At 39.5% G+C, this 19,775-nt stretch overlaps 1 pseudogene; it reads right to left on the bottom strand.

Annotated features, from left to right (window-relative positions):
- Positions 1-4,961: 4,961 nt before the first annotated feature.
- LOC109547272 (peptidyl-prolyl cis-trans isomerase A pseudogene) lies at positions 4,962-5,546 on the bottom strand (annotated as a pseudogene).
- Between the last annotated feature and the right edge of the window lie 14,229 nt (positions 5,547-19,775).

The raw sequence follows: 19,775 nt of genomic DNA, 5'->3' as shown, positions 1-19,775 counted from the left end.
ATGTTGTGTTAGTTTCAGGGGTACAGCAAAGTGAATCTGTCATACATATACATATATCCACTCTTTTTAGATTCTTTTCCCATATAGGCCATTACAGAGTATTGAGAAGAGTTCCCTGTGCTATACGGCAGGCTAAATTTGGTAAGGTATGTTTTATGGCCCAGGATGTGGTCTGTCTCGGCAGATGTTCTGTGTGAGCTTGGGAAGAACACGTATTCTGTAGCTGCTGGATAGAGTATTCTATAAAAGTCAGTTAGATCAGTTTGATTGCTAGTGCTGTTCAGGTTAACTATATTCTTACTGAAAGACAGTTGTTGAAGTATAATAGTTGGTTTCTCTATTTCTCCTTGCAGTTCTAACAGTTTTTGTCTCCCAAATTTTAATGCTCTGTTGTTAAGTTACACACACGTCTTTTTATTTCCCTGGAGAGTTGACATTTTTATGATTATGATTCTATTTATCCCTGATAATTTTTATTGTTCCAAAGTCAGCATCATTTAAAATTAATATAGCTACTTCGTCTTCCTTTTGCTTAATGTTTGCATGGTATATTTTTTCCATATATTTACTTTTAACCTCTGCCTTTAGGGTGAGTTTCTTGTAAACAACATAGAGTTGGGTCTTGGTTACTTCCCCCACCCTTGTTATAGAAATGAAAGAATTTTTCTTGGCTTTTTAACATGAGAACTTGGTGGGATCCCTGGAGGTAAAACTCACAAGTGTGGACGCCTCCCTAAGACTGCAGTCCCTAAGGATTCCTCGCTCTCAAACTAGTCTACACGCTGCTTCCAGTAATTTCTCAAAGTTATGGTTTAAGTGTTCTTATCACTTTATGACTCTACTGGCATCTAATCCAAGTAAATTGATCTCAACTCTTCTTCTTTCTCTCCAGATTTTGGGACAGTGGTTTGCCCTACAACTTTTATTCTCTAATGGTTCCAAGGAAAGTCACTGGTTTTCAGTTTGTTCAGTTTTTTTCTTGTATGTATGGCAATGATGATTTCTAAGCTCTCTACATGTTGAAGCTGAAATAGGAAGTTGTCCTTGTTTTTGAGTATGGTACGCTTATATTTGTTCGAGGTTTGTGTGTGTGTTTTTATTCTCTGAGGTTCTTGCGTCTCTGGTTTGCTGTCACTAATTTTGGAAAATTCTTCACCAGTGTTTCTCCAAATATTTATTTCTGTCCTTTTCTGGTTTTCTTTTTACAGTCCAGTTGTACACACTTAAGACTTATTTAATAAAGTACCACATCTATTGATACATTCCAAATATCTTAGCTCCTAGATAACTAATGATTAAGACCAAATATCACTTTTGGAATAAGGCATAATTTTGCAGAGTAATTTCACAGATTTAGGCTTTGAAAAAGAAATGAGATCAGAACTGGTGAAAAAGTGGAGGGAAAGCATTTAATAGGGGATATTGACTCGAGCAAAGTTATCAGCGTGTAACTGTAAGAAATTTTTAGGGATCAGAGAATAGAGCAATCTGCATATAGTGTTCATTTTAGAAACGAATAAGGTGTATGCCTTCTTTTTGCTGAGTTAATACCTACTCACCCTTCAGAACTTGCTTTAAATATCAGATCTAGCATTTTCTGACCTCTCCAGAATAGATTTAGTCCTCCTACTTTATGCTTTCATAGCACTATTCATTTGTTTGTTTTTATATCATCAATAGTAGTAGTACACATTTATTGAATGAGTACTATATGCTAGGAATTGTGTTAAGCACTTAAGAACGATATCATTTGAGTGTACGTTTAAAATTTGTCTTTTACCCTCCACTGTATGTAGCATAAAAAGACATGGCAGATACGTCTTTTCTTTCACCATTGTATCCCTAGTGCCTAGCGTAGAGCTTGCCACGTATTAGGTGCTTAATATATCTTTGTTGACTGATTAAATAGTTAAAGATGTTATTGCTGACTTTATTATTTACTCCTAACTAATGAAGGTATTCTTCTTTCTAGTCCATTGGATTCATTTGTTGAGATTGCTAAATTACCACTTCAGTCAATACTTAAGGCTAGTAATTCTGAAAACGCCTAGAATGGCCCTGCGGTACCTTGAAGGATTTTGGAGTTGGATGAGAGAGAAATAACCACTGACGAATTCACTGTATTCTGTTTGGACCACATAACCATGTGTGAAGTAGCTGCCACTTTGAAATGATTGGAATTTGGAAGTCATTTTATTTGGGATTTTAAAGTTAATTTAACCACAAGTTCCTTATTCAAAACCGATTTAAATGCATAGTATTGTCAAAATTATTTTCTTGCATTCTGTTCATATATGTATGTAGTTCCTACTTGGTTGAAATAATCTTGGTATAATAATAAAAATTTCTGAATCCATTTAATAACCATGTATAAGAAATAACTATATTTCTCTTATCTGTCAGCAAAGTGCTACAGTCTTTTTTTTTCTTCCAGTGACCTAGATATACCCAGAGCCTGTGAGATTTGCTCTGAATTTATCTTAAAAATCAGTATCAGTTGTCCTTTGCCTATTTCTATAGGGAATATTTTCTCTTTGCCTTCCATCCAACCGCAGTAGAATCTTTAGTCAGAGACAAATAATATGACAAGCTTTCCAGATTCATCTCCCAGAAAAGAAAGGAATGTTTTACATTGGTTCATTAAGTAGAGATATCCTATCCTGAGCAAAGTCCCAAGCTAGCAGTTGCTAGCTGATGTTCAAAATAGATAAAAATAGATAGATTTAAATCATCTAGTATAATATTTGCATAGAAGATCTTTTTCTCAGTAATTAATCATTGAATCATAATGTGTGTTCACTAACGTACCAAATATACTTCGTTCCAAAAGATGAGCATAATAATTCCTTACATGTGTTTAGTACTTTGTAAATTCTAAAGGTTTTCAAATCTGACAGCACAATTGATCCTCATAACAACCCTTTGGGGTAGGTAAGGTGAGTGTACCTGGCATTGTATTGGCTCATACGGTGTTCATTCCTCAAGCATTTCTCTTTTACATTCTTCTACTCCAGAGGCTGGAAAGATGAATTCTTGTTTTCCAGTCTCCCCTGCAACCAAGACTGACTTTGTGGCATAGTTCTTGCCAAAAAGATGAAAGAAAGAAAAATCTAAGTAGTGTTCTGAGAAATCATTTTGATTACTGATGAAAAGAAGGACAGATAACATGTGTTTAGCCTCATTCCTTTACCCTCTTTGCCTATAACACACAGATGTGATGCCTGGAAGTACAGGAGCCATCGTACAGCCACATGGTAATGTTGGGGAGGAAGAAATTTTCCTCTACCCTTCTAGGTTCTTCTGGCTAGTCTAAATTGACATGAGACAGATTAGCAGGAGGAAATCAAACAAAGTTTAATAATATGTATGCATGGAAGAGACCCAGGAACACTGAGTAACTCACCAAAATGGCTGAAACCCTCACCTTATCCTCAGCTAAAAACAAAAGAGGATGTTGATGTAGTTAGTGGTTTGGGATTTCACGGGGGAGAAAGGCAATTGACACAGAGATGGAAAAGCAAATGTTTGGTAAATAAATGTTTGCTGGGCCAGGCAGAGACATTGGGCCACAGAAAGGAATTTTAGGAGATTCTTTTTTTTTTTTTTTTTTTTTCCCGGTACGCGGGCCTCTCACTGTTGTGGCCTCTCCCGTTGCGGAGCACAGGCTCCGGGCCCAGCCGCTCCGCGGCATGTGGGATCTTCCCGGGTCGGGGCACGAACCCGTGTCCCTTAGCCTTGGCAGGCGGACTCTCAAACACTGCGCCACCAGGGAAGCTCCCCACAGAAAGGAATTTTAACCAACAGACTTAGCTAAGTCCGTCCCTGTCCACACACCTAGTTCGTAATTGTAGTTATCTTTAGGGATAGCTCCCTTCCTGGAACAGGTCCTCTATCTACATTCTTTTAGGCACTTAGGGGGAAAGTCAAAGGTTCTTCCTGAGTCTTTTGGGCCTTGATTGTTTTCAGCTCCAAATAATCCGCATGCCAAAGAGACATTTTGGGGTGGCAAGTTTTACTCCCCTACAGTAATGATGGTGAAACACAAAAAGCCTTAGTCCTTTAATTCAAAGGACTAAGTCTTTTAATTCAAAGACAATTTAATTCAAACATTGCCTGCTCATTTTTGGATTTCTGTTATTGTGAGAGAAGATAACTCCTATTTGAACCACTGTTCTTCAGGTATTCTGTTATTTGCTAATACATTTCTAGCTAATGGAATTGGCTCATCGCTATTTAATAGGTAAGGACAATAAAACTTAAAATGAGAAATGACATGTCCATTAACATAACAACAGCAGGGGAATGCGTCTTTAGCTTTCTGTACATTTTAATATGCTAATACACTTAAAATATTTTAAATGGAATCTTAAGCTAAGAAAATGAAAATTGTTATGCTTTTAAAAATAGAGCAAATCTGGTAAAAAGATCTCAGTTACTTCTAGACTAGAGCACATTACCATTCTCCGGAGGCTGCTCTGAGCTCTAACATTTTCCATACTTATTAAGAAAACTGATGCATATATACAAGCACTTTTCTATGGTATTTACTCAAGAGTGGACTTGCTGGGCTACGGGGTACGTGTGTCTTCAATTTTATTAAATAATTCCTAACTGTTTTCCAAAGTGGTTATATTAATTGCACACGTCCACTGATAGAGTATTAGAATCATATGTTTTTCACCACTGGATATTATCAGACTGTAAAAATTTGCCAGTCTGGAATGTGGGTAATGATCTTGTACTGTCGGGTTTTTTGTTGTTGTTTTTTAGTTTTTATTTCATAATCATAAACAACTTTGCAATCCAGCTAAACTTGGAGGGGGATAAGGAAAATATGGAACCGAAAGAACTGCAGTAAGAACACAAAAATTATAGGATATTTCGAGCAGATGGGGGTGAAGGGGGGTTCCCCTGAGCTACAGAATGAATGTCTGGTTGTTAAGATAAAACACAATTCAGATTTATAAGATTTGTCCACAGTCAGCAATGGTGATCTTCTTGCTGGTCTTGCCATTCCTGAACCCAAAGCACATGGCTTCCACAATATTCTTGCCCTCTTTCACCTTGCCAAAGACCACATGCTTGCCATCCAACCACTCAGTCTTGGCAGTGCAGATGAAAAACTGGGAACCGTTTGTGTTGGGGCCAGCATTTGCCGTGGACAAGATGCCAGGACCCATATGCTTCAGGATGAAATTCTCGTCATGAAATTTCTCCCCATAGATGGACTTGCCACCAGTGCCATTATGGCGTGTGAAGTCACCACCCTGGCACATAAATCCCAGAATTATTCTGTGAAAGCAGGCACCTTTGTAACCAAATCCTTTCTTCCCAGTGCTCAGAGCGCGAAAGCTTTCTGCTGTCTTTAGAACTTTGTCTGCAAACAGCTCGAAGGAGATGCAGCCCAAGGACTCTCCCTGGATGGCGATGTCGAAGAACACGATGGAGTTGACCAAGGTGTGCAGCGCGGGAGGCTCAGGGCGGCGGCGTCTGCAAGGCCTCTGGTACTGTGGTTTTAATTTATATTTTCCTGAGTTGAGTACCATTTCAAATGATCTTTGGACATGTGGAATTACTCTGTTTTGAAGGAACTGTTCAAATCTTTTGTTCATTTTTCTGTAGAGGTCTTTGTTGTCTTTTCCTTATTGATTTGTAAGATTATATATAAATATATATACCTGATTCTCATTATTCACAATAGTTATGTTCTACAAAGTCACCATAAACACTGAATTAGCAAATTATGAACTATGCTCTTAGGAAAAATACAGGATTAAGTTCCTACGGGTCTCTGGTGACATTTTCACCGACTGAAGTGTCATTTGTGTTGTATAGGTTCTTTGCCAATGTCCTTTTAAAACAAGCCAGTCTCATCAGCATTGTAAATCTTCTCTTCCCATTACTCTTTTCCTGTACAACACTTAGTGGATACTTTTAAAATTCTTCCACAGCCTCCTGACCTGCAGAACCTGCCTCACCTACAAGTTTAACGTTTTTCACACTATATTGCCTTTTGAAACAAGCAAGCCAGTCAGCCAGGATTAGTCAAGAGGGTTTAATATTTTCCTAACCCTGAGTAATCTGACTGTAAATTTCTTTGGCTTTCAGCCTCACAACATTGAGGCCCACTATGCTTTTATTAATTGGTTATCATCTTATAAATCCACAGACTTAACCACTCTTCCATCTTTTCCATAGCATCATCACACACTATAGCTGTTACTTTAGCACTTTCCAGAGCTGCCTGATGTAAAGGTGGACAAATTTCCTCTTCCTTTTTCTGGATATACCAAATCGTTGGCTCATTAACTGCGAACTTGTGAAATGTGAAATAAAATGGAGTCACTTATGTTAAGGGGTCTTAAAATAGAGCTGGGAGGCCATTACCAAGGTGGACTTTATGCATGTCCCAACTGGGTGGAACCCCAATCTGGGTTCTGGCTGGGTTCGAGTCCCAGCGTGTGGGTTCAAGTCCCAATTTGTGTTGCACGGTTTCAGAGCCATGAACTTTTGAACTGGGTCAAACTACAAACCAAGGACTGGGAGTCGGCAAGAACACCTGCAACTTGTCACAGTAACGAACTTTACCTCCCTTCTGCCTCTAATTCCAATTAAAATTCCTTGTAATGCAAAACCCTCTTCTTTGCCTTTAAAAGCTCCTGACTTTTACGCCCTGGTGAGACACTTTGGGTTGCAACCCGAATCTGTGCGCCCCAGTTGCACTTCTTTGATCTCAAATGTCAACTACGAATTGGCACTCACCATTGGTACTTGCCACCTATCGCTACAAGGATTAAATCAGGTGCTGCTGCAGCTGCTGACTCTCAACACCCCTGAAAGCAGTTCAGGGTGGAGAGCAGAAATGAGGCCCTCTGTGCTCTGGGAAAAACTGGCAGAACAGGTCTTCAGATAGTCAGATATTTCCAGGAGCTGATTTTATGAGCCCAATTTTTGCATCTCCTCGTATCTAGAAAAGCACTAAAAGCCTTCATGGTGACGACTGCTCCTTGTGACTAGCAGTAACCTGCACGAGACAAGCAGAAACCTTCTGTAAAAATATATGTGCTCTATTGCATGTACTCCCCCTTCACCAAAATCACATATATACTGGCCTTCCGCCCTGCCTCTTCGGAGCAGTTTCTCAGAGCTATCTGGGATGCTGTCTCCCGGGCTCCAGTCCTCATTTTGCCCCAAATAAAACTTAACTTGCAACTCTCACGTTGTGTATTTTTTAAGTCGACACAAATAAATGCTTTCTACTTGATTATTGCCTCCTAGGTTTATTTAGGTTGACAAACTCATGGCCAACAGCACTGTAACTCATGCCTGAACAAAGTTTATTAATACTCATAAAGCAAATCATAGCCTGCTTAGGAACACTTGGACAGTACTCCAATGCTGTGCTTGGAGGCCATTTTAGACAGCAAAATCACTGAAAACAAGCGAAAAAAAAATGCAAGAAATATGGCGCTAAATAGACCTTGAAAAGAACACTTGTTTACAGTATGAGAGCTGAAATAAGGCAGAGAGCATTGCCTTATTCTACCTCAGCTGGCAATGTCTGTGTTGAAAGACTCAAATTCACCACTCAGTGCATGATCACAAATGACCACAAAAACACGGTAAGTGTTGATTTTGGGATTACAATGAAATTTTGTGAGCAAATGAATCCACAAGTACCAAATCTGTAAGTAATGAGGAGGGATTGTGTATATCGATGTATGTGTGTGTGGCGGAATCAGGGTTAAATTTCATTTTTTTCCCTGTGTATACCCAATTGTCTCAGCACCATTTAAGAAAAAATAACTGACCTTTCCCCACTCCTCTGCAGTGCTACTTTTGTCAAAAATCAAATACCCATTTATGCAAGGTTCTATGTGATATTATGATTTATAATGAGAAGTATGTATTTGGTCTTTGTCCTGTTTCTGGCTCAGAGCTCCTAAAACACTTGGAATTTCCTAAGGATGAGAGCCATAATGGTGTTTTGTTATGTTAATGAGGTGACTTTTGGAGAGTACTTAAGAAACCTATGGGTGGGGGCTGATTACCAGGAGAGCCAACCACGTGATTAGAGGGTTGGAACTTTCACTAACCTCCCCCACCTCTGGGGAGGGCCGAGGGGCTGAAGGTTGAATTCAGTCTGCCAATGATCAATGATTTAATCAATCATGCCTATGTAATGAAACCTCCATAAAACCCCAAAAGGACGGAGTTTGGAAAGATTCTGGTTTGGCAAACGTGGAGATTTGGGGAGACTGGTGTGCCTTGAGAGGGCTTGGAAGCGCTGCACCCCCTCCCACATGACTTGCCTATACATCTCTTCCATCCTGCTGTTCCTGAGTCATGTCCTTTTATAACCAACCGGTGATCCATCCAGTAAGTAAAACGTTTCTCTGAGTTCTGTGAGCTGATGTAGCAAGTTAATCAAGCCCAAAGAGGGGATTGTGGGAACCTTTGATTTATAGCTGGTTGGTCAGAAGAACAGGTGATAACTTGGACTTGAGACTGGCCTCTGAAGTTGGGGTCAGGAGCAGTCTTGTAGAACTGAGCCCTTAACCTGTGGAATGTGATGCTGTCTCCAGGTAGATAGTGTCAGAATTGAGATAACTTGTAGGACACCCAGCTGGTGCCCCAAAAATTGTTGGTATGGAAAAACTCCTCTCACCACATTGGAAATTGGTGACCCAAACAATTATAGCAACTCTATTTCTGCCTTCTCCTGTTCTGCCCATTTTACTGTCCCTATACCAATATCACACTGCCTTAATTACTATAATTTTATAATTATTTTTTAATTTAATTTAATTTTTGTCTGTATTGGGACTTCGTTGCTGCACGTGGGCTTTCTCTAGTTGTGGCTACTCTTCTTTGCGGTACACGGGCTTCTCATTGTGGGGTGGCTTCTCTTGTTGCAGAGCATGGGCTCTAGGCACATGGGCTTCAATAGTTGTGGCACGTGGGCTCAGTAGTTGTGGCTCGCAAGTTCTAGAGCACAGGCTCAGTAGCTGTGGCTCACAGGCTTAATTGCTCCACAGCAATGTGGGGTCTCCCCAGACCAGGGCTCGAACCCATGTCCCCTGCATTGGCAGGTGGATTCTTTACAACTGCACCACCAGGGAAGTCCCAGATGTTATCTTTTTAAATGTCACTTTCTATCTGTTGTTGATGGTACATAGAAATACCATTCTCTTTTATGTGTTTTTTTATGGAGAACTTGCTAAACTTACTTATCAATTCTAATAATTTATCTCTATATTATTTTGTATTTTTATGTGCATAATTATATATATAATGTGCACATATATATATAAAATGTCATCTTCCCCTGCACCCTTTCTGATGAATATAACTTGACCATGCTGGCTAGGACTTCAGTACAAATGTTAAGTTGAAGTGGCGGTAGTGGGCCTCCTTGTGTTGTTCCACATTTCAATGGAAATTGCTCAGTGTGTCACCATTAAGTATCTTTTGTAACCGTCAGTTTTCAATTAAAGAAAGTTTAAAAAAATTTTTTTTTTTTTTGGTCACACTGTGTGGCTTGTGGGATCTTAGTTCCCCAACCAAGGATTGAACCCAGGCCCTCAGCAGTGAAAGCACACAGTCCTAACCACTGGACTGCCAGGGAATTCCCTTAAAGGAAGTTAGTTTTCTTATAGAAATTTAGCCAAGTCTTTCTATTATGACTATGTTATTAATTATATCAAGTGATTTAACTCCACCTATTTTGATGATCCTGATTCTCCCATTTTAATATGGTAATATGGTACATTACATTAATTAAAATTTTAAAGCAAAACAGAACAAGCATTTCTGAAATAACTCCACAATCTAATGATATATTATCCTTTTTTTCTGTTGCTGATACTTTGTGAGGATTTTTGCACGTACACTTTGGAAGGAGATTCACAAGTAATTTTCCTTTCTTATACAACTCTTGTTAGAGTTTTTAACAAGCTGTTAGACTCACAGAATGAGTTGCAAACTGTACCTTCTTATTCAATTATTGGGAATGATAGTTAGTGTAATACTCGAATTATTGCTGTCTTGAATGTTTGGTAGAACCACTAGTGAAGCTCTTTGTACCTGCAGCTTTCAATGTAGGAAGATTTTCATTACTAATGCAAATGCTTTAATCATTAAAGAACTATTCAGTTTTAAATTGCTTCTGGGTAATTTTTGGTAAATTATAGTTTTCTAGAAATTTATACATTGTATCTAAATATTAAGTGTATTACCATAAAGTTGTTCATGACATTCCCTTATTAATATCTGAAAGATCTGTGACAATCTTTTGTTGTTCATTCTTTCTTTTTTTTTTTTTTTTTTTGCGGTATGCGAGCTTCTCACTGTTGTGGCCTCTCCCGTTGCGGAGCACAGGCTCCGGACGCGCAGGCCCAGCGGCCGTGGCTCATGGGCCCAGCCGCTCTGCGGCATGTGGGATCTTCCCGGACCGGGGCACGAAACCGCGTCCCCTGCATCGGCAGGCGGACTCTCAACCACTGCGCCACCAGGGAATCCCTGTTGTTCATTCTTAATGTGTTTTGGCAGACATTTATTGAATTTTTAGAATAAATGTTATTTTTAATTTTAATTAATTGCAGAAAAATTGCAAAATTTAATTACAGAAAAATTGCAAAGACAGTACAGACTTCCTGTATACTTTGCACCCAGTTTCCCCTATTATTAACATATTATATTAGTATCATAAATTTGGTAACAAGCCACCAATATTGGTATCCTATTATTCACTAAAGTCCATACCTTATTCCAATTTTTTTTAACTTTTCACATAATGTCCTTTTCCTCTTTCAGGATCCCATCAATGATCTCACATCACATTTAGCTGTCATGTATCCTGAGGCTCCTCTAAGACAGTGACAATTTTTCAGACTTTCCTTGTAATTTCGGTGTCAACATTTTTAGGTATTGGTGAGGTATTTTATAGAACATCCTTAAAGTGGGATTTGTCTGATGCTTTTCTGATAATTAGACTGGGGTTAGGTTATACACTATCAACAAGACTTATGACTTTTAATGACCTTGATCACATGGCTGAGGTAGGGTTTCTCCAGGGTAAAGTTACTTCTATTCATCTTTTCTTTTTTTTTTAACATCTTTATTAGAGTATAATTGCTTTACAATGGTGTAACAGTATCTGCTTTATAACAAAGTCAATCAATTATACATATAAATATGTCCCCATATCTCTTCCCTCTTGCATCTCCCTCCCTCCCACCCTCCCTATCCCACCCCTCTAGGCGGTCACAAAGCACAGAGCTGATCTCCCTGTGCTATGCGGCTGCTTCCCACTAGCTATCTATTTTACATTTGGTAGTGTATATATGTCCATGCCACTCTCTCACTTTGTCCCAGCTTACCCTTCCCCCTCCCGTATCCTCAAGTCCATTCTCTAGTAGGTCTGCATCTTTATTCCCATCTTGCCCCTAGGTTCCTCTGACCATTTTCTTTTTTCTTTTTTTAGATTCCGTATATATGTGTTAGCATACGGTAGTTTCCTCTTTCTGACTTACTTCACTATGTATGACAGTCTCTAGGTCCATCCACCTCACTACAAATAACTCAGTTTCGTTTCTTTTTATGGCTGAGTAATATTCCATCATATATATGTGCCACATCTTCTTTATCCATTCATCTCTCGATGGACACTTAGGTGGCTTCCATGTCCTGGCTATTGTAAATAGTGCTGCAGTGAACATTGTGGTACTTGACTCTTTTTGAATTATGGTTTTCTTAGGGTATATGCCCAGTAGTGGGATTGCTGGGTCATATGGTATTTCTATTTTTAGTTTTTTAAGGAACCTCCATACTGTTCTCCATAGTGGCTGTATCAGTTTACATTCCCACCAACAGTGCAAGAGAGCTTCCTTTTCCCCACACCATCTCCAGCATTTATTGTTTGTAGATTTTTTTTTTTTTCCTGCGGTACATGGGCCTCTCACTGTTGTGGCCTCTCCTGTTGCGGAGCACAGGCTCCGGACGTGCAGACTCAGCGGCCATAGCTCACGGGCCTAGCTGCTCTGCGGCATGTGGGATCTTCCCGGACTGGGGTACGAACCCGTGTCCCCTGCATCGGCAGGTGGACTCTCAACCGCTGTACCACCAGGGAAGCCCTCCACATCTTACTTTTATGTCATCTTGAAGGTCTCCACAGCAATGGACATTTTTATATTATCTTTATATAATACAAACTTACTGTAATTGCTATTCGTGCCAGAAGTTTATCTTGACCTTTTTTGGGGAGCATTTTCTACATAGAAAATCACTATTGCAAAGATATTTTTATTTCTTCCTTTCTAATTTGTAACCCCTTACCCCCCCTTGTCTTTTTGCACTAGCTAGGAATTCCAGTATAATTTTGAATTGGAGTGGCGAGCGAGAACATCGTTGCCCTGTTCCCCAAAGTGGTAAAGCATTTACTTTCTCATCATGAAGTATGATGTTAGCTATAGATTTTTTGTGTTATTTACCATGTAGAGAATCTGTCTGTGTATTCCTAGTTTGCTGAGAGTTTTTTTTTTTTTTTTTTTGGCTGTACGTGGGCCTCTCACTGTTGTGGTCTCTCCCACCGCGGAGCACAGGCTCCGGACGCGCAGGCTCAGCGGCCATGGCCCATGGGCCCAGCCGCTTCGTGGCACATGGGATCCTCCCGGACCGGGGCACGAACCTGTGTCCCCTGCATCGGCAGGTGGACTCTCAACCACTGCGCCACCAGGGAAGCCCCTGCTGAGAGTTTTTATCATGAATGGATGTAAGTTATTGTCTGATGCTTTTCTGCATCAATTGATCTTATCACATGTTATTTTTTTCTTTAGACTATTGATATGGTTTGCATTGATTGATTTTTGCATGTTGAATGAGCCTTGCATATACACTTTATCATGGTGTATATTTTTTAATACAGTGCAGGATTCAATTTGTTAATATTTTGTTGAAGATTTTTGTATCTATGCTCATGGGAGAATGGTCTATAGTTTTTCTTTCTTGTGATATCTTTATCTGGATTTCATAAAAGGGTAATGTTGGCCTCATAAAATGAGTTAGGAAGTGTTCCTTCTGTTCCTATTTCCCAAAAGAGATTATAGAGAATCGATATTATTTCTTCATTAAGTATTTTGTAGAATTCACCAGTGAAATCATCTGGGTCTAGTGCTTCCCTTTTTGGAAGGTTATTAATTTTTATTTTCTGTAACAGTTTTAGGCCTACCCAGATTATCTGTTTCTCTTTGTGTGACTTTTTGTAGTTTGTGTCGTTCAAACAAATGGTCCATTTCATTCAGGTTATCAGAACTGTGGGCATGGAATTGTTAATAGTATTCTGTTGTTATCTTTTTTTTTTTTTTTTTTTTTTTTTGTGGTACGCGGGCCTCTCACTGTTGTGGCCTCTCCCGTTGCGGAGCACAGGCTCCGGACGCGCAGGCTCAGCGGCCATGGCTCACGGGCCCAGCCGCTCCACGGCATGTGGGATCTTCCCGGACCGGGGCACGAACCCGCGTCCCCCGCATCGGCAGGCGGACTCTCAACCACTGCGCCACCAGGGAAGCCCTCTGTTGTTATCTTTTAAATTTTCATAGGATCAGTTATATGATCCTTCTTTCATTTATGATATTTGTATCTTGTACTCTCTCTTTTTCTTTCGGTTAGCCTGTCTGCAGGTTTACCACTTATTATCTTTTCAAAGAAACTGCTTTAAGTTTCTTTGATTTTCTCTATTTCTGTCCTGTTTTAAATTCTATTGATTTCTGCTCTAATATTTATTATTTCTATTTTTATTCTAGTTTTAGACTTAAGCGTATTTTTTCTTTAGTTTCCTAAGATATAAACTTAAATTATGGATAACAGATCACTGTTCATTTCTCAAATATGTATTTTATGCCACGAATTTCCTTCTAAGCACTACTTTCCACTCATCTCACAAAATTTCTAAGTTGTATTTTATATTCATTAGGTTCAAAGTATTTTAAAAAATTTCTCTTGAGACTTTTTCTTTGTTTGTTGTATTATTTAAAAATGTATTGTTTAATTTCCAAATATTTGGGAACTTTAGAGCTACCTTCCTGCTGTTTATTTCTCATTCAATTGCTTTGTGGTATGAGAATATACATTGTGTGATCTCTTTTATTAGGATTGGTTTCTGGAGAATTGCCTTGTTCTTTAGACTTGACTGGTTTAGGATATCTTTTTCCTCATTTTCCTTGACTCTCTGTGTTGGTGTCTGTGCATTAGACAAAGCAGGCACTTCTCCCAGTTTTCATGGGCTGGCCACGTATAGGACAAGACTCCAACAAATCAGTCCTGCCAGAGGTTCTGGGGCCTCTAATAATTCTTTCCCTCCTCAGGGGGAAACTGAGAGCTTGGGTTTTTTATCTGCTCACTGTGTGCTGAGCAAGAGAAGGCATCTACTAGCCCAAGCTGTGTGACTTCTGTCTCTCCTGGGGCTGGTAGATGGTGCTGGACCTGTTTGAACTCTAGGACTAGTGAGATAGATGCTAGGTCTTTGGGCATCTCAGGAGAAGTTGGGAAGCTGGCTGCAGGGATCAACTCTTTCCTTCCCCAGGAGGAAGCTGAAAGCTGGGATTTTCCATCTGTTCATTCTGTGCTGAGCAGAGGAAAGAATCTATGGCATCTACCAGCCCAAGCCATCAGTTCAGCTCTGCCCCTGGCTGCTAGACTATGCTGGACCTGTCAGAAGTCCAACTAGCAAGACAAAAGCCAGTCCTCTAGGGAGCCCCTTTGAAAAAGTTGGGGTGTTGGATATGTGAACCAACCCCTTCATTTCCCTGGGTGAAGTTGGGAGCTAGGGGATCTCTTCCGGATCCTATGGAGCTGGGCTGGGATCAGGGACCCCAGTAAGAGGTGTCCCAAATCTCCCTACCCGCTTCAGTGAGTCTGGCTTAGCTTTCCTCGGGTGCAGGAGACTTTCTCTTAGTTTCTAGATTTCTCACAGTGGGAATTTGTCCATGAATTGTTGCTGAACCAGTTTGTTTGTGGGAGGAAGGAGGATCCATGGTTTCCAACATCTTGCTGATATCACTCCATACGCTTTCCTTTAAAGGGGTTAAGGTGTGTTTTATGGCCTAGAAAGTGGTGTATCTTGGTGACTGTTCTTGAGAAAATTCATGTGACTTGAGAAGAAGGTGAATTCTACTCTTGTTGGCTGGAGTATTTCATAAGTCTCAATTAGACCAGTTTGCCTGATAGTGCTGTTTAGGTCATTTACATCCTATTGATTTTCCACCTGGTTGATTTATCAATTACTAACAGGGGAGTTTTGACTGACCAAGTGTCCACCGTTGTCTATTCCTTACTCTCTATTCTGTCTTGACCAAAATTTAGTCAGATTTCTCTCTTCCCTAGGGCCCCTGAACTTTGCTTGTCCCCAAGTGTGAGCAAGTACTAAAGTGCAGAACATCTTCCCTTATCAGTTTATATTGAGAATTGGCTGACCACAGTGTGACACGTGTCCTGTCAGACCCTGCTGGGCATTTCTTCTAATTGGCAGTACCAAAGGTACTGCTTACGTTTTTGTTTGATTTTGAGATGCTTGCAGATTTCTGAGATGGGGTAGATCTCCCTGTTACAATAGTTTTTCTTCTGAATAAAATCTCTCCTTATCTAAGTCCAGATTTGTTTTTATTTGACAAAAGTTTCCAACCCCAATAGATGATTTGTCTATTTCTCCTTAAATTTCAATCAGGTTTTGTTTCATGTAGTTTGGCACTCTGTTGTTAGCAACATATGCGTTTAGAATCATTATGTCTTTTTATAAAATTTAACTCTTTATCATTATGTAATATCCCTCATTAATCTGTTTTTTTTTTTTTTTTTCTTTTTTGCCGTGCCACATGGCATGTGGGATCTTGGTTCCCTGACCAGGGATCAAACCCACACCCCCTGGAGTGAAAGCAGGGAGTCTTAACCACTGGACCACCAGGGAAGTCCTCTCTGGTTAATTTTTTTTTTTTTTTTTTTTTTTGTGGTACGTGGGCCTCTCACTGCTGTGGCCTCTCCCGCTGCGGAGCACAGGCTCCGGACGCTCAGGCTTAGCGGCCATGGCTCACGGGCCCAGCCGCTCCGCGGCATGTGGGATCTTCCCAGACCCGGGCACGAACCCGTGTCCCCTGCATTGGCAGGCAGACTCTCAACCACTGTGCCACCAGGGAAGCCCCTCTCTGGTTAATTTTAAGTGTCAACTTGGCTAGGGCCCAGTACCCAGATATTTGGTCAAACACAAGTCTAAATGTCACTGTGAAGGTATTTTTTTAAAGGTGAGATTAGCATTTAAATCAACAGACTTTGAGTAAAACAGATTTTCCTCCATAAGTTGGGTGAGACTCTTCCAACTAGTTGAAGGCTTTAGAAAATAAGAGAGGCCCCCTAACCTTGTTATGTGTTAACTTGACTACACTAAGGGATGCCCACATAGCTGGTAAAACATTATTTTTAGGTGTGTCTGTGAGAATGTTTCTTAGAGAGATTAGCATTTGAATTGGTAAACTGAGTAAAGAAGATCTTCCATCACTAATGTGGAAGGGTATCATCCAATCCCTTGAGCCCCTGAATAGAACAAACAGGTGGAGAAAGGGTGAATTTGTTGTCTTTGCTTGAGCTGAGACATCCACCTTCTCTTGCCCTTGGACATCGAAAGTCCTAGTTCAAATATTCTTCTACTTTGTTCTCTTTCTTCGCCTTCTGATATTCAAATTATTCATGTGTTACACATTTTTGGAATTCTTATTTTGTTCTTTTATTTTTCATTCTTTTTTCCCCTTTGTATTATAATTTAGGAAGTTTCTATTGACACATCTTCGAGTTTACTGATTCTTTCTTCAGCCATGCCCATTCTTCTGATGAGCCCATCAAAGACATTCTTCATTTATGTTACCATGTTTTAGTTTTCCAGAATTTTCTTTTGATTGTTTCTCATAGTGTCTGTTTCTCTGCTTATATTACTCATTTATTTTTTCATATTGTCTACTTTTCCATTAGACTCCTTAACATATTATCATTGTTATTTTAAATTTCCTGCTTGATAATTCCAAAATATATGTCACATCTGAGTCTTATTTTGATGCTTGTTTTGTCTTTCCAGACTGTTTTTTCTTTTTGTTTAACATACCTTGTAATTTGTTGTTACAACTAGGCATGATGTATTGAGTAATACAAACTAAGTTAAATAAACTTGTAGTGTGAGGTTTTATGCATTTTGGTTAAGTTTGCCTATATTTAATGTTTGCTGTAGCTGTAGATGACAGAGGTTTCAAATTCTTGTCATGTCTTTTTTTTTTTCTTTTTTCTTTTTGTCTCCCCTGTTGTCTATTGGCTTCCATGAAAATACTTCCTCTGGGTCTCTGCTTCCATCTGTGAATTATATTGGTATGGTGGTGGTGTGTGTCAGAGGGTAAATGTTCTATAATCTTACAGTTAAAATTTTAGTGGTCCTATGTCCCTGAACTGTGAGCTTCGGAAGCGCTTCTCAGATATCCCCCTTTTAAGTGACACACAGAGGGTGCCGGCAGTCAGGCACATGCTCTATCCCCCAGGTGGGATAAGGCTCAGTTAAAGTCTTTTCTGCTGGAGGGTAGGTCTTTGTTGTGGAGAACTCTCTGGGAATATTTCAAAGAGGTTATGTTTCCCCTCCTGCTAGAAACGGAGGGAAAATTTTTCCTGGATCCTTACTTGGAGAACATGGTGTGGTTCCTGGAGTGAAAGTCCATGAAAGCATGGGATTCTCCCTGAGGTTGGGTCCCCAGAAGTTTCTCATTTTCTGGCTAGGCCACACTCAAACTCCAACATTTTGTCTGTTACCATTTAAGTGTTATCTCCAGTGCCTTTTGCTACAAGTTAGCTGTTCTCTGTTATGAGTCTCTGTATTTGCCTGTCATTATAGACTTTGGGGTGGCAGTTTGCTCTGATACTTTGATTCTCTGAAGGATCCAAGAAAAGTTGTTGATTTTCAATTGTTCAGCTTTTTTCTTTTTGTAAGAAAGGAAATGGCAACTTTCAAGCTCTTTTCCTATAAGTGCTGAAACCAGAAGTCTATCAATTTTATTATGTATATCAAAGGACAAATTTTTGGTTTTCTTGACCCTCTTTTATTGTATATTCATGTACTGGTTCGTTAATTTGGCTCTCATCTTTAATATTTTCTTTTTTATCTTCTGGGGGTTAATTCTTCCATTTTGTTTCTAAACTTACTAAAATAGACTATTACTGCATTAATCTTCATCCTTTATTTTTTTCTCTGATATATGTATTTAAGGAATAAATTTCCTGCTAAGCATGGCTTTAACTTCATCCCACACATTTAGATATAGCATTTGTATTAACTTTTATTTCAAAATAGTTCTAATTTCCATTAAGACTTATTTCTTCACCTAAAGATTTTTAAAGCATATTTAAAAATTTTGAAAAGCAAGAATTTTCATTTTATCTTTGTGATGTTGATTTCTGACATTGTGATCACAGAGAATATGCCATAACTGAAATTGTTTGATTTTTATTGAGATGAGCTTTGTAGCCAAGGATATAGGCAATGTTTACAAGTGTTCAGTGTATGGTTTTTAGAATATGTATTCTTCAGGAATTACACAGCAGTTATAAAGTTCAAATTGTTAATGGTTTAATTCCAGTTTTCAATATCTTTACTAATATGTTTGTCTGCTCAACCTATCCATTAAGGAGACCAGTATGCAATGTTTGAAAAGTTTTCAATTTTATTATAATTCTACTAATTATCCTTTTATATATTGTTGGCCATATTTTTAGCACAAACAAAATGATGGACACTTTGTTATATATTCATGATTAATTAAGCCTTTTATCATTCTGAAGTTAAAGTCTTTCTCCTTACTAATTGATATTGCTGTAATTCTATTTTATTTCATGTTAATGTAGCTATACCAGTTGCAATTGCATATTGTGTTTTTATCTCCTACCTCTGCTTTAATGAAGCAAGCGCCCCAGAGCTCACCTGACCAGACTTTGTTGACCTGAAGAAAAGAGCTTCTTGTTGCCTATCCTCAGTGAAATCAAGAATTGTTTCAGCACATGGGCTTCCCTGGTGGCGCAGTGGTTGAGAGTCCGCCTGCCGATGCAGGGGACACGGGTTCGTGCCCCGGTCTGGGAAGATCCCACATGCCGCGGAGCAGCTGGGCCCGTGAGCCATGGCCGCTGAGCCTGCGCGTCTGGAGCCTGTGCTCCACAATGGGAGAGGCCACAACAGTGAGAGGCCCGTGTACCGCAAAAAAAAAAAAAAAAAAAAAAAGAATTGTTTCAACACATAATGACAAGCTATGAATGCCCCCCACCCTATACACACGTTCTCTTACCCTTGGTCTGACATCTGCATTAATCTAAAGGAATGATTGATGCCCAGTCAAAACCTTAGGCAGACTGGACTTGCCTTTTAAGTATCTTTTCTGTGGCACATATTCTAAGGTGGGCTGTTGGATTTTTCAGTGTCTCAAAACCATGAGGCAAAAAACTCACCTGTGAACAGTTTTAACCCCACCCACCACAAAGCAGTTGTGTGACTTAAGTAAGTCCTTTCAATTCCTTCTGGGTTGCTATGTTCTTATCTGGAAAAGGAGGAGATTGGATGAGAACAGGCGTTGCAAAGTCAAGGCCTGCGGGGGTCAGACAGGCAACATAAATTAATGAAATATAATGGGTATAAGAAAAAGTAGCTGCAGAAACTCATTGATAAGTGACAGTTGGCAGCCCCTGGTAACCACCAGCCTACTCTCTGTTTC

Source organism: Tursiops truncatus, chromosome X (assembly GCF_011762595.2).
Source record: "Tursiops truncatus isolate mTurTru1 chromosome X, mTurTru1.mat.Y, whole genome shotgun sequence".
Lineage (NCBI taxonomy): Eukaryota > Metazoa > Chordata > Mammalia > Artiodactyla > Delphinidae > Tursiops > Tursiops truncatus.
Note: the sequence above shows the minus strand (reverse complement) of the source record. Positions and strands in the feature narration are given on the sequence as shown.